This window comes from Balaenoptera borealis (assembly GCF_965194805.1).
Source record: "Balaenoptera borealis genome assembly, chromosome: 2".
NCBI lineage: Eukaryota > Metazoa > Chordata > Mammalia > Artiodactyla > Balaenopteridae > Balaenoptera > Balaenoptera borealis.
The window spans coordinates 8,819,157-8,835,722 of NC_138867.1; the positions used below are offsets into that span (position 1 = coordinate 8,819,157).

At 38.2% G+C, this 16,566-nt stretch overlaps 1 long non-coding RNA gene across 1 annotated transcript; it reads right to left on the reverse strand.

Moving 5' to 3' along the window:
- Positions 1–1,605: 1,605 nt before the first annotated feature.
- Positions 1,606–16,090, reverse strand: LOC309623539. The gene is made up of 2 exons (XR_014241399.1): positions 8,344–16,090; positions 1,606–7,981 (listed from the first exon to the last, which is right to left on the reverse strand). It is a non-coding gene; the product is annotated as an uncharacterized lncRNA (long non-coding RNA).
- Between the last annotated feature and the right edge of the window lie 476 nt (positions 16,091–16,566).

A 16,566-nucleotide genomic window follows, 5' to 3' on the forward strand; every position in this document is an offset into this window, starting at 1 on the left:
CAGAACAGTGGTGGTCTGTGGTCAGAGCATGGTGTGTGGAGATAATTGGCTGGTACAGAACAGAGGGCGCTTTTTGTAATGAGAGAAATATTCCACAACTACATCGCAGTGGTGGTTACATGGTGCATAGATTTGTCAAAACTCATCAAACTACAAACTTCATAATATGACAATTATATCTTAATAAAATTATTAAGTAGAGGAGGGTTAAATATTGAAAGGAAAGGCTGACAAATATGGCTGTTTAAATTTCTGTGGGATCAAAAAAAACAATAAACAATATTAAAAGATGAGTAACAACCAGAAAAAAAAACTTTATGTATAAGAGACTGAGTGGATACTTTATCTTAGAAAGAAATCTCAAAACTAAAAAGACAAAAAAAAAAAAATCCACTGAATGAACAAAAATTATAAAATAGGCAATTTATTAAAGAAGTATATAGGCCCTAAACACTATTTTAAATGTGTGATTGACCAAAGGTTAATATAACTCTAAAAGGGTTCTTAGAAGAGCAAAAAACACCAAACCCTTGGATGTTTAAGCAAAAGATATGAATAAACAGTTCACAAGAAAGATATACATATATGACCAATAAGTATTTAAAATGTTCAACTTGTCTAGAAATCAAAGAAATACAAATTAAAACAACTGCATGCCTTGTCCTGACCTTGCCCTGTTTCCTCCTGCCACTGGGTTTCCATTCTTTCTCCGGGACCACCATTTCCCAGCTTGAAGTCTGGGTAACTCCTATTAATCCTCAAGATCTCAATTCAGATGTCACTTCTTTGATAGCTTCTCCTGACTCCCAATTCTGAGGAGGGACCCTGGCTCTGCAATGCTGTGCCATCCGTGCTCCCTTGCAGGCCATTCACCTTACTGCACTTAATGTGCAGCTTTCTTCTGACAATCACTGTGATAATAAATTCTGTAAGGACGGTGATAGAGCCTGAGTGCCTGGGACATACAGGTTCCTAATCAATATTTCTTGAATGTTTCATCGACTGAGAGTGCACTTTTAAATTGGGAAAGATTAAAATGAAGCACAATATCCAGTGTTGGCAAAATTTTAAATTAAGGCACTTGTACCCACTGCCGGTGGAAGAAGAAACAGGTATAATTTTGGGAGGAGAGAGGTAATTTGGCAACATTTAATATAAGCCCTTAAAATGCTTTGCCCTTTTGATCTAGCAAGTCAGCCTTTAAGAATGTGTTCTAAGGAAATTATCAGATGTGTCCATGAATATTGGAACATGAGATTTCATTGCTCATTGGTTATAAGATGAAAAAAATATTTTAAAAATACCTAAAGGAGTAATTAAATAAATCAGGAATTACAATAAAATACAATTCAATAATTAACAGTGATATACAACCTATAATTGTTCGTGTTAAAAACTCATTCACAATATGTTAAGTTTTAAAACCCAGTTAAAAAGAGAATATAGTATAATCTAAATTCAATTTAAAATATATATCCAGACAAACCTGCAGAACCATACATCTAAAAAATTAATTGGTATTTTCTCCAGACAATGGAATTATGGGTGAATTTTTTCCTTTTGCTAATCTGGTGTTTTGTTTTTGTTTTTTAATTTATTTATTTATTATTTTTGGCTGTGTTGGGTCTTCGTTCCTGTGCGAGGGCTTTCTCTAGTTGCGGCGAGTGGGGGCCACTCTTCATCGCGGTGCGCGGGCCTCTCACTGTCGTGGCCTCTCGTTGCGGAGCACAGACTCCAGACGCGCAGGCTCAGTAGTTGTGGCTCACGGGTCCAGTTGCTCCGCGGCATATGGGATCTTCCCAGACCAGGGCTCGAACCCGTGTTCCCTGCATTGGCAGGCAGATTCTCAACCACTGCGCCACCAGGGAAGCCCCTGGTGTTTTCTAATTTTTATTTCAACAAACATGACTTATTTGTGAAATTTTAAAGAACCAAAACATTAACCTTGTGCTTTGGAAGCTCTGTTATCTTTACAGTGATGGGCTTCACCTTGAAGTTCAATCTCTCAGTATTGAAATGAAAAGCAGATGACTGAGATCCTCTCCTTAAAAGTTTTATTTGCTTCTACTACAAATATTCCTCCCCTGAATGGTCTGAACACTGGCCTACACTTTACCTGATGTTACCCTAGCAGGACAAGAGACTGGGATGATGTTTAGAAAGAAAGTTTCGAAGACAAAAGTGACCTTAAAAACCAACAGGCCAGTGGTGGTGAAGAAATGTTCATCAGATACATTCAATGGTGTGGTCGAGGCCTTGGAGATACAAGCCTATTCTTCCTGTGCCATATCTGGGGCTCCTCAGCCTTCAATCACCACCATTCAGAGGCTGAACTCTCAGCAAATCAGAACCAGTAAAGCAGACACTTGTATATTCTCACTCTATCAGCCCTGGAAGGAAAGCAATAATAATAGCAAACACTTAGCACATGCTTCCTATTTGCCAGGTACTGTTCAGAACACACTTTACCTGGGCTGACTTGGTTAACCATCACAACAACCCTGGGAGGTAAGAACCATTATTAAACCCATTTTACAGATGAGAAACTTGAGTCTCAGAGAGGTTATAAGTAATTTCCCCAGAATATCCAGCCTGCAGTGGAATAGCCAAAATACAAACCCAGGCAGTCTGACCCTAGAATCCATGCTCTTAACCATTTGATGCACAGAAGAATCACCCAAAAGATTCATTAACACCATTTCCTGGACTCAGTCCTCAGAGAGTCTGATTCAGTAGACCGTGAACCTGCATGTCTGTCAAGCTCCCAGGTGGTGCCAATACTTCGGTCTGAGACCCACAAGCTGAGCAGCTCTGCAGACACGAAGGGGTGCAACAAAGTGCACAGCTACTTCCAGAAAGTACCTGTACTTTCTGGAATTAAATCTAGTAAACAATTAATAATGGATGAGTTACCCACGGATCAAATTAATTTACCACAAATGACTTCCTATTGATATAGCAGTGATTGGTAGCAAAGTTGGTAGATAATCCAATTTAAAAGCTGTTACTTATTCAACTACGTTGCGGCAAGTATGAGATGATGCCTTCCCGTGTCAAGCCTGCTGGGAGTCCAGAGCAATGGAAAACCGAGGGGTATCACTTACCGTAAAACCGCCTGAACGGCACAACATGTTCTTCTAATCACTAGAGCCTCGTTTTCAGAAGTCATAGAAGACACAATATGAATACAACATCCCACAAAGCCCTCATGCTCCCTTTGCTCTTGGTCTACATCTGTTTTTCCTGGAGAGATTGCCTTGGATATAAGTATCCTTACGCCTGCAAAGTCTATCCCCTGTGGCAAATTAGCAAATCGGCATTCAGTTTAATAAATCTGCCTGCTATTAACTTTCCTAAATGGCTCAGACTCCCAGAGATTTCAAGGAGATTTGATAATCTCTGTGAAAACCGACAAAACCAGTCCCTGGACTCTCAAATTGGACAGCTGAATCCAGACTTCTGGTGACCATTGTGGGGGCACAGGGACCGCCCTGAACTCCTGCCCCAGGGGAAGGAGAGCTTCCTTCTTGCTAAAGACACTGGGACTGCAATGACTGAGGTTGGCTTCTGAAAAGCCACCTGGACTTCCCTAATTATACCTAACACTCAAGACCTAGACCAGCTGCCCTCCAGGAAGGATGACAGTACTGCATCCTTAATAATGATCTCAGGCTTGAGCTTCCACTGCTTAGAAAATCAGCCAGGGCAGTAGCATGGGACTGCTTTCCTCCTGCCGGGAGGTCTTCCATCCCTGTGAGCACCCTGGAGAGCTACCATGCTGGTGGCCAGTGGACAGAACTACATGACATCATTTGGCTCCACAGTCAGGTCTATCTGATGTATAAGAATTTGGTGAGCGAGCACATACCTAGTGATGGCTCCATGGCACCACAATCCAAAGCTATTAGAAGGGAAAACACATGACATGAGCATTTTGTTAGGTCATAAGGGGTCAGGCCCAATAGAAGATCTTCATTTTATTACCGGATTCCCTTTTGTATTTATCCTGCCTCTGAACGAAATCCAAACAATGGTCCCAAATAAATTCCCTTGCTATTTGCACTCTCCATTCACCTGTGCTTACCGTGAAAGAGGGGGACCTGTCTGGGTCAGAACCATTCCCCACAGAGTCAGGAGAGTAGACTGTGGGACATCCTTCAGGTTGTCTCACTCTGCAGTGAAGAGACTCAGACGTCAAGACTCAGATTCACCCTGAGCCCCGAATTCACCAGCGAGTGTCTCAAGACTGGGGAATGAAAAGCACTAAGCGTTCATCTACGAAGGAATTCCCACATAGAAGGAGGTAGTTAAACATGCTTTTTAAGAATAAATAAAAGGTATTATGGAAAAGTCCGATATATTTCTAAACAAATTGGCAAAAAATAAGGCCTACACATGAACCTCATTCTTCCTTACACAGAGCATGCCCTAGCATTCACCAAGTTCCCCAGATATCCTAATCCATTCCCCAAACTGCCCAGACTGGGAAGTGAGACCCAGTAGTTATGAGGTATTTAAGACCTACACCTCTAATCATCCTATGCCTCTCTGTAGGCTATGAGGGGCTGAATGATGCCCCACCCTTGGCAACAATGCCTACGTCCTGATCCCTGGAACCTGTGAATATGTCACCTTATGTGGTGAAATGGACTTTACAGATGTGATTATGGGACATACCTGGAGATGGGAAAATTACCCTGATTATCTGAGTGGGTCCAATCTAATTGCATGAGTTAAAATTGGAAGAAGAAGGCAGGGGAGTGAGTCAGAGAGATGGCAGCATGAGGAAGATCTAGAGGTAGGGAAAGTGTGCCAAGATCTGAGAGAGGCCTCTGGGAAGTAAGGGCGGCTCCCCGCTGACAACCGGCAAGGAAATGGGACCTCAGTCCTACAACCTCTAGGAACTGAATTATGCCAACGCCTGAATGCGTAAGGGAACAGGTTCTTCCCTAGAGCCTCCAGAAGGGAACTCACCCTGCTGACACCTGGATTGGAGCCCAGTGAGACCCACACTGGACTGGACTTCTGACCTCCAGAACTGGAAGATAAAAGATGTGTATAGTTTTAACCCATGTCATCTGCGTTTATTAGTTATAGCAGCAACAGAAAACGAATACATAGTTTTCATGCAAATTTCCTTTTTAATTAAAACCTTTCCAATAGCTAAAACATGGAAGCAACCTAAGTGTCCATCGACAGATGAATGGATAAAGAAGATGTGGCACATATATACAATGGAATATTATTCAGCCATAAAAAAGAATGTTACTCAGCCATAAAAGAGAATGAAATAATGCCATTTGCAGCAACATGGATGGAACTAGAGATTATCATGCAAAGTGAAGTAAGTCAGACAGAGAAAGACAAATATGATATCACTTATAAGTGGATCTAAAAAATGATACAAATGAACTTATTTACAAAATAGAAATAGACTCACAGACATAGAAAACATACTTATGGTTACTAATTAGGAAGGGTGGGGAGGAATAAATTAGGAATTTGGGATTAAAATATACACATTACTGTATATAAAATAGATAACCAACAAGGACTTCCTGTCTAGCACAGGGAACTGTACTCAATATCTGTAATAACCTATAATAGAAAAGAATCTGAAAAAAGAATATATATCTATATACATATATAGGTAAAACTGAATCACTTTGCTATACACCTGAAACTTACACAACATTGTAAATCAACTATATTTCAATTAAAAAAAAAACAACTTTCCACTTTAACCAATCCTATTCTTTCCAGTTGAAGACTTTAATCAGCCTGAACTCTGGTTCTGTCTTATAAACCAATCCCCTTCCTTAGTTGAGATAATTTAGAAATGTTTTTATAATTTTTATACTAACTTTTCAAATATATTAAAAGCATCAGTGGATTTCCATGCTGCATTTTAGCCCAAGTGATTCCAGCTTGACTAATCACAGCAGTGTCAGTTAGGAGTGATGTAATCCTGAACTCCAAAAGGAGAATGGACACTATCTTCCTGACCCTGAAGGTGGTCTCAATCACATCTGGCAATGACTGCATAGCGTATTCTGGAATGCATCAGGGCGTAGAGGGAAAAACAAAGATACTGATCTTCTAACCTCACAATCTGGTTTTAATATCATTTGTCTGCAGAAGAATCATTAGAGAATGATTTCCTCAAGTCCAAATTTTAAGACCCCTTTAATCTAGCCATCTGCTAAGATTATCTTGATAGGAATGAGGGAAATTTCAGTGAACATATGAATTTCTTTGTTTATAAAATAAAAACGGAATCACATTCTTGACCCAGTCTGCTGATAAAAATTATGTTGACATATACACATCAGTACGTGTGTATATGTATATACTTAATGTATATACAGATCTATTCTATACACACACAATGATACATATGTGTATGTGTATGTATAACATAGTCACATTTCTATGACACACAAACACATAACTACACACACGCATTATTCAGGATAAGCTAGTTTAAGCTGCATCTGTTATCCATTGCCACATACAAACTACACTACCTTAGTGGCTCAAAACAACAAAATTGTATTCACTCGCAGTTCTGTGGGCCAGTGGTTTGGACTGGGCTCAGCTGGCAGTTCTTCTGTGAGTTTTGCCTGGGGTCACCATGTAACTACATGGCCCGTCTGTGGCCCGTCCAGGGCTGAATGGTCCAAGGTATGTCTATTCCCATGCGTGGAGGTGGATCCTGGCTGTCAGCCAGGTCTCTCTCTGCACGTGGTCCCTCCCTATGGATGCTGGCTACACAGGGTGGTCCAAAGGCAGCATGGAGGTCGAGCAGAAGTTACAAGGCCTCAAGACGCCTTTGTTGGGGACTCCCTCAATGTTACTTCTCAGTTTATCCATCAAAGAAAGTCACACGCTCTGCCCAGTTTTGGGGGCTGGAGAAAGAAAATGTACCCTCTGATGAGAAGAGCAACAATTCACATTGTGAAGGTGACAGAGGAATTTATGGCTATTTTCATAATCTATCATAACCCCCAAATCTCAAAGGTTTATTTTTACTAATGCTGCATGCCCACCTTGGTCTGCTAGGGGCTCTGCTCCACATTATTCCTCATAAGGAAGTGCGGGGTGATGGATTTCTTCCTCGGTGCAGAGCACACTGGGTTGGTTACCATAGCTGAGGGAAAGATACCAGTCAGGTGTCTTGCGGGCAATTAAATGCTCTGTCAAGGAGTGACATGAGTCACCTTCAGCCAGTCACGGTCCGAAGTAAGTTACAAGGCCACACCTGACCTCAGAGGAATGGGAGGCAAAGTCCTTATCATGTGCCTACAAAGAGGGGAACTCAAATACGAGCAAACATATATGCTAATAAGCAACACAATATATATGCACACACACATACATGCATACCCTATCAATCTGTTAGTTTCACACAGACATTTCAAATATTTGGAAGTGTCCAGAATGCTATCAGTGTTCTGGAAATTATATATTCTATCTGTTGAGAAAGAAAAACAACAAAATTGGTAGTATTTTTGTCTTTTCCATAAGAAATTTTAGTAGGAAGACTAATTCTCTCTTGTTTGTTCCAGAGATAATGATGAAAATGGAATTTGCTTGTCAATATCCAATTACCTTTGATCAGATATGGAAGGATTTTATCCACAACCTGACGAAAAAGATATTTTGCCATTTTGTAGTAAGTCTTTGGACATTCCAAGCTGCGGTAGTTCAGGTGTTCACAAATGTTCAGTCTCTTTCTCTTTCTGAGTGCTGGTTAGTCCCCCATCCAAGTAAAATTAAATGCTATCATGCGACTTGATTTGACCAATGAAATTCCACTTTATATTTGCATACAATTCTACATTACAAAGCATTATTACAAATATTTTAACAAAGTTATCAAGACAATAATTAGAAGTTAGCTTGCTCTCATGAAAACTTTGCTAAGTAAAGATGATTCTACAAACAACATCTGTGCTTTTTAAAAAAAGGCAAACCAGGGCTTCCCTGGTGGCGCAGTGGTTGAGAATCTGCCTGCTAATGCAGGGGATACGGGTTCGAGCCCTGGTCTGGGAGGATCCCACATGCCGCGGAGCAACTGGACCCGTGAGCCACAACTACTGAGCCTGCGCGTCTGGAGCCTGTGCTCCGCAACAAGAGAGGCCGCGATAGTGAGAGGCCTGCGCACCGCAATGAAGAGTGGCCCCCGCTTGTCACAACTAGAGAAAGCCCTTGCACAGAAATGAAGACCCAACACAGCCAAAAATAAATAAATAATAAAAATAAGTACATTAAAAAAAAAAAAGTGAGAAAGATATATGAGAACTGCATTTAAAAAAAAAAAAAAAAAAAGGCAAACCAAACACTGAATCACCTCGACCACCAGTTAGAATTGTTGGACCCAACTAATGGTAATATTTTTTAAAAATTTGAAATGAAGGTGGAAAATAGTTTGTATTTTTTAATTGTATTTTTTCTTAATATTTTATTATTTTTCATGTTGGAATCTTTACAAGTCTGGAATGTAGTAGGAGGAGAGGTTTATAAATTCTAGTTGCATATAATGGCCCAACTTTTTTCAGGGACTCAATCTTTTCTTCCTTCTTCTAAGAATGAGCTTTTCTCTTCATGCAGAAGATTATACTAATATTTACCTGAAATCCAAATTAGAGAATTTTTTTAACTTAAAATGCTACCGCCATAAATTAGCCACATTGGGTTTGCTCTGTTTTTCCTTGTATAATTCCACATTTATTTAAGAAGGTTTATGCTATTTCTCAATAGGTTTTAGGTAATAGTCCATCTAAGGATTTGAGTGTCCAACCCCAGGAAAGGTATGCCCAAGTCCTACCCCCCAGGACCTGTGAATGTGACTATTTGGATCAAGAGTCTTTGCAAGTGTAATTGAGTTGAGGATTTTGAGATAAGATCACCCTGGATTGCCCAGCTGGGCCCCAAATCCAATAACTAGTGTCCTGATAAGAGACATAAGGAAAGAGGAGAAGGCCATGTGAAGACAGAGGCAGAGACTGGAGCAATGTATCTATAAGCCAAGGAAAGCCAAGGACTGCCAACTGCACCAGAAGCCAGGAGAGAGGTAAGGAAAGAGTCTCCCTCAGAGCCTCCAGCAGAGACCAATATTGCCAAAACCTTGATTTCAGACTCCTCACCCTCAGAACTGTGGGAGAATAAATTTCTTTTGTTCTAAACCACCCAATTTGGGGTGATTTTTTGTGGCAGTCCTAGGAACCTAGGAAGACCCTCCATGTCTCTCAGGATTGCCTTCCCTCCTACCTTTTTTTTTTTTTTTGGCATTTCCCAACAAGGCAGCAGAACCATAATCTCTGAATTAGTGCTGTTTAAAATCTCAGTGATTTCATTGCACAAGACTTCCTTTGAGTTCTGTAGAAAAGTGATGGTTATCATACCACGTATACCAGGTGTCAATCACAGATGTGAACGTGCATCTTGTGCTTTACACAGTCATTTTTTAGCTCTCATTTGCACATACAGAGTAAATGGTACAGAGCTGAAATAAAAATGATCCCTGTGTTGGTCCTGCCCCTGACAGTTGTCTGTGTGAACATATGGGCTATAAACTACTGTATATATTCTATACTGATTTCCTTTTTTTTTTTTTTGCTCCTGTTTTATTTTCCAGGATTGAAAGTTGCCTCCAAAAGATGCCACAGTCTGAGATCAGTTAATGTTCTTCTGCCTATTAAAATGCAAATTCATACTTCTGCACGAGTGATAGATTTGGGTAAACTGTAGAGTTTTTTCCTGTCAATTTTTCACTGGTTTAATTGTAATCTGGATTGTCTATCAAAACTCAGCCTACCTCTCAAAGTTCAATTGAAGTGCCATTTCCCTTGTTTAGTTTCTTTCTTTCACTCTTGACTCTTACAATCTATTTTTTATACCTGTGAATTGCAGGCACATTTATTGAACTCTTACTAAGTGTCAGGTGCTATGCCAGACTGTCATGTAATGATTTCATTTATTCTTCAAAGAACACACCTACCATAAAGCCCTCTTTACAGATGAGGAAACAAACTCATCAGGGTTCAGGAACTTGTCTGAGGTCATTGTATTTGTATGTTATTGCTATGTAACAAAGTTCCACAAACTTAGCCGCTTGAAACACCAATTTACTATTTCACTGTTCTTTGGTCAGAAGCCCAACACAGCAGGACTGGTTACTTGACTTGGAATCCTTCAAGGCTAAAAATCAAGGTGTTGGCCAGGCTGTGCTCGTTTCTGGAGGCTCTCTGGTAGGCTCTGCTTCCAAGTTCAGGCTCATTGTTGGCAGAACTCAGTTCCTTGTAGTTGTAGGACTGAGGTCCCCATTTTCTTGACACCCGGCCTCCTCCATCTTTATGTCAGCAACAGCACATCGGGTACTTCTCGTACTTTGAATCTTTTCGACTTCCTCTCCTGCCTCTGCTTTTGAGGCCTCCTGGGATTACACTGGGCCCTCCTAGATAATCCAGGATAATCTCACTATTTTAAGGTCAACTGATTAGTAATCCTGCTTACATTTCAAAGTCCCCTTGCTGTGTATGGTAACATATTCATGGGTGTGGTATCTCATCATTTTCAGTCCTGGAGATTAGGATTGGAATGTTCTTAGGGATATAATTCTGCCTACCCACATTTTTCATAGCTTGTAAGGGACAGACCAAGGCCGTAAACCCAGATCTCTTTTATTCTTTGAACTATGTCCCGTTTCCTCCTTACACTCACCTTAACCTAGACCTGAGCTGTGGAAACACAAACAGTAAACTCTGAGGATGCTAGTGAGATGGTAGAGTGTAATGTCTAAAGCCACAGACTCTAGGTTGTCCTGTCTGGAGTCAAATACTCAGTCCCCTCATCTGTAGGATGGGTGTAATATCAATATCCACCTCTAAGGGTTGTTATGAGAATTAAGTGACTTAATATTTGTAAAAGCCTGAGAACATTGCCTGGCATATGGCAAACATTGTAGAAGTGATTTTAAATAAATAAAAATAAATGAACATAAGGTGGGAGGGAGAAAGAGACAGAGAGGACAGCAATTGAGAAGTGATTTTTCCCATGTTATTACACCATGATAGTTTATAACTTGTTTAAAAGTTGAAGTATTTGTGATTGTAACACCACCCTACTTTTCAGCTAATACTGTAAGATGTATCTTCACCAAGTTTCAACCTACTTTTGGGGATAAGGAATATGATTTCTATGAATTAGATGCTCACTAATCACTTGAGGAGTTGAAATGGATTCAGGAAAATTATATAAAAGGGGCTTCATGATTTTTTTTTTTTGAACCTATTTCCGGACAGGTTATTAAGTGGGAAAATAATTGTAAAAAGATATTTTTCTGTTCTTAAAAAAGTTTCATTTTAGAAAGGATTTGGAGAGCTTTATTTATTGAAGCAGCTGCTCTGACTGAGAGTAAAATCACAACATAGTTAATAAATAGTTAAAACAATCTCTGTGATTGAAAGACCCTCGCTATAACTGTGGTGTTATAGCTGACATAGCCGCCGATGTCCTCCATGGACAGCTCTGATGTATAATATGAAGGTATCTACAAAGCTTGCATCTGCCCTACAATTCCATGTCCCCTGGTTGACCACAGCTATGGGAACTGCTCTTAATGTCTAACAAAATATCTTTATTAATACTCATGATATCTGGGAAGGATAAGTCTTCATCTGTGAAATAGCACCTGGTAATTTATCAGATGATTGAGAGAAAAATAAGAACTATTCCTTTCTTGGAACTGATGCTTAGGAAAAAAACAGATTTTTCCCAATGAAATTATATGTTATATTTTCATACTAGCATATTTACAGTATAAATATACTGGTAGAACCTTAACACTAAATAATAGTAGAATAAAAATAGGTTGCATGTCTTCAACTCACTAGAGAGTGAAAAAATACAGGAAACAATATCTAGATCAGCAGATGAGAGGGAACAAAAAAAGGAAACAGGAAGCAAAAACAAAGAAAGCAGAAGTAAGAACTAACATATCAGTTATAACAGTAAATATGAGTTGAACTCAATTATAAAACAAAAGATTCACAGAGTCACAAAGCAAATTCTACTATATGCTATTCAAAAAGAGACACACTTAAAAAAATAATATATGGCTTAAAAATAAAATGATGGGAAAATATGTAAGACAAATGAAATTAAACAGAGAGAAGTAGGAATAACGATATTAATTAAAAAGTCAATTTCAAGGCAAAATTTTTTTTAAAATGGTCATTTTATGAAGCTAATTGATATGTTCCAAACTGGAAATTCATGAGACATGAAACATTTGTATTGATTTCTAGAGTTCATTTTTCCTATAAATATTTAATGCATGTCTACCATGTGCCTGGCATCGTGTTAGAAATTGAAAACACACATTTTTAACACATGTGAGTATAGTCTCTGCTTTAAAAGTTTAAGCTTAAAAAAGTAAATTAATGTACTAATAATTCAAATATACATGTAGGAGAAAGAGACTGGAAGGAGATACAACAAATGTTAAGTGTGTAGGCATTATGATTTCTTTTTTATTTACATGCTTGTTTATGCTTTTATCTACTTTACAATTTTTCTACACTAATAAATACTATAAAATCATCATATGATACTTGTGCTCCCAACCACTGCTCATGGCTTGCCCTTGCCTCCAGCCTCTCTGCCCAACACAGAGAATGTTGGGAGGTTCTCCTAGGATTGCTTCACTCAGTTCTGAGGAGAGCTGGTCCCTCACAAAAGATGACATCAGCAATTATGCTCCTTTTTCACAGTTTCTGGCATCAGGATGGCTTTTTCTCCTGGTTTTCAATGCTGACTGAGATTGAGAGTAGACATACATATAACAAAAATATGGAGTAGCCCCAATAACTGTATTTTACCTGCAAGCTATGTCAGGCCCTACAGAAGAGTCAAGCCAATACTTTCATACCATTAATCTTGAATAGAATATCATATTATGAAACATTTCAGATATTCAAAAAAGTATGAAGAATACGAAAATGATCAACAATGTACCAACAGCATAGCTTAAGAAACAAATGAGTACATTTCCACTTAAAAATCCCACATATTCCTAGAACATATATGCCAAAGACTGAATTAATCTTCATCCAGTATTACATGCAGATAAGAATTATATATGGTTAGGAGCATTGATCCTGGGGCCAGATGGTCTGGATTTAAATCTAGTTCCTGCTGTACAACTAGGTAGCTTTCAGTAAGTTACTTAATTTCTTCATGTCTCTGTTCCTCATCCATAATTGGAGAATAATAATGGTATCTACCTCATAAAGATTAGTAAATATTGAGTTTAATATATGTAAATGCATTCAGGGTAATTCTTAATACTTCTAGGAGTTTCCTCTCTTGATGAATGGTGATGCTTCACTGCTTCAGTGTCCAAGCCAGCTACGTTATACTTGCTGATAGTCACCAGGTTCTACAGATGTGTCATTTTTCTTGAATCCATCTTCTCCTTTAAATTCTCCCTTCCACAATTTTGAAAACAATTTCGTAATTAGGCTACTGCAATACTACCTCCTTTTCTACTTCTACTCCTTTTCTCATGTAACTCAGAAATTCATCATTTAAAAATTAAATTATGAGAATAAGGCAAGGATGTCATCTGTCACCACTCCCATTCAACTTCATCCTGGGAAACCTAGGTAGTGCAATAAGACAAGAAAAGAAAAGGTAAGTGAATTAGGAAGGAATAATTAAAACTGTCTTTGTTCACTGATGACATGATTGTTTGTGTAGAAAATCCCCCAAATAAATCAACAAAAATACTCCTGAAACTAACTAGTGATTATAGAAAAGTTGCAGGATACAAGGCTAATGTTCAAAAGTCAATTGCTTTCCTATATACTAGTAATAAATAATTGGAATTTGAACTTTAAAAAAAAATTACTTAGCACCGAAATAAGATACTTAGGTATAAATCTAGCAAAATATGTATAGGATGGATATACAGAACACTACAAAGCTGTGATGAGAGAAATCAAAGAATCTATAAATAAATGGGGAGATATTTCATGTTTGCAGATGAGAAAACTCAATATTATTACTATATCCATATTTCCCAACATGATATATAGATTCCACACAATCCCAGTCAAAATATCAGCAAGCTATTTAGTGGATATCAACAAATTGGTTTCAAACTTTATAGGAAAGGGTAAAGATCCAGAACACTCAACACAATACTGAAGAAGAAAAAAGTTGGAGGACTGACATTACCTGACTTTAGCACTTACTATAAAGCTATAGTAATCAAGACAGAGTAGTGAAAGGGTAGATATGCAGATCAACAGAATAGTATGGAGGACCCAGAAATAGACCCATACAAACATCATTAGCTGATTTTTGACAAAGAAGCAAGGGTAACTTAACAGGGAAAGAACAGTGTTTTCAACAAATGATGCTGGTACAATTGGGCATTCATATTGCAGAAAAAGTGAATTAGACAAAGACATACAACTTTCACAAAAATTAACACACATAGATCATAAATCTAAATACAAAATACAATGCTATAAAACTTCTCGAAGAAAACATAGGAGAAAATATGTGACTGAGCTTAGCAAAGAATTTCAGATATAACACCAACAGTATAATACATGAGAGAAAAAAATTGATAAATTAGACATTACTGAAGTTAAAATTTTGGATATATGAAAGACACAGTTAAGAGAATTAAAAGATAAGACTGGAAGAAAATATTTACAAAAGACTTATTTGATAAAGGACTGTTATCTGAAATATATAGAGAACTCTTAAAACTAAACTATAACAGAAGGAACAACCCAATTAAAAAATGGACAAAGATCTGAACAGACACCTCACCAAAGGAGATATACAGATTGAAAATAAACATATGTAAAGATGCTCAACATCATTTCTCATTAGGGGAGTGGAAATTAAACCAGGTAGATATCACTACACATTTATTATAACATACGAAATCCAAAAACTATGAATACTGAGTTCTGGAAAGGGTGCAGAACAATAAGAACTCTCGTTCATTGCTGGTGGGAATGCGAAATAATACTGCCACTTTGGAAGGCAGATTGGCAGTTCCTTACAAAGTTAAATGCTAAACATAGTTTGCCATATGATCCAGCAACTGTGCTCCTAAGCACTTACCCAACTGACTTGAAAACTTATGTCCACACAAAAACCTGCATATTAATATTTATAGCAGCTTTATTATAATCACCAAAAACTGGAAGCAACCAAGATTCTTTCACTGGTGAATGGATAAACTGTGGTACATCCATACAGTGGAATGTTATTCAGCAATAAAAATAAATGAGCTATCAAGTTACAAAAAGACAAGCAGCGACTTTAAATGCACATTGCTAAGTGAAAGAAGCCAGTCTGAAAAGGCAAGATACTGTATGACTTCAACTATATGACATTATGGCAAATGCAAAACTATAAAGGCCATAAAGTGACCAGTGGTTGCCAGGAGCTCAGGGAGAGGGATAGAAGATTAAATGGATGAAGTGCAGGAAACTTTTAGGACAATAAGACTTTTTATGATAACATAATGATGAATATATGATGTTATGCGTTTGTCAAAATCCATAGAATTTTACCAGATAAAGAGTGAACCTTAGTGTATGAAAATTTAAAAAAATCATTTGGAATGTTGGGCTACCCTAATAAGAGATACAGAATGTGACAAGAGAATATAAATCTATTACAAATGTGTATAATTTCTCCTCACCCTCATTAAAAGGAGTGAGGAGGAAAGTTGCTGACCTAAGTGACTTTGGAAATGAGCAGAGTCTCTAAAACTAAAGGCCATAGGAACTGCTCATAAACACAGTACTCTAGTTGATAAAGTTGTTTCCTATGGGGTGTGGGTTAATGTTGATACTGCTCTACATGCACCCTGGAATTAAACAAATAAGTAAATGGATGGCAAGCGGTGGGAAGAAGGTTTCTCACTGTAGGACTGAGAATTTACAGGTAAGCACAGGGAGGAGGCTAGAATGATACCTGTGGTACTGGATTAGAGATGGAAACATGAGTGTGAACTTATGTGTAGCCTAATACAAACGTAAATTGTTGCCTACAGAAATATAGGCAGAGAGAGCCTAAAAGAAACAACACCCTAGGAGCAATGAACAGCCCTAGCATCCAAATCTTGATATCTGATACCATCTTCCAATAGAAGGAATCTGGGCTCCTTGAAGAAATGGCTGGTTCTAGAACTGGGGCAGGGAAAATACAAGGTAAGCCTGGAGCATCTTGTAGTCCCAGATAATGAGAAAGTACCAAAAAGGAAACACCCTCATGATGGGTTATGTCAATAAGACATAGGTGCCACTCGAAGAGTTCCCAATAAACAAAGATGGACAGTGTGAGCAATAAAATTAATAAGCACTGAATAGTAAAATAAATAAAATAAGATAGCCTCTGAAGAGTAAAATAAATATTCATCAGTCGGTACTGATATAAATGATTGAATAAAATCGTAAATGGGAAGAAGAGACCAATCTCCTATGCAGCGTATTTCCAAGTAACTTATGTAGATACTCTGTCCCCAAGAAG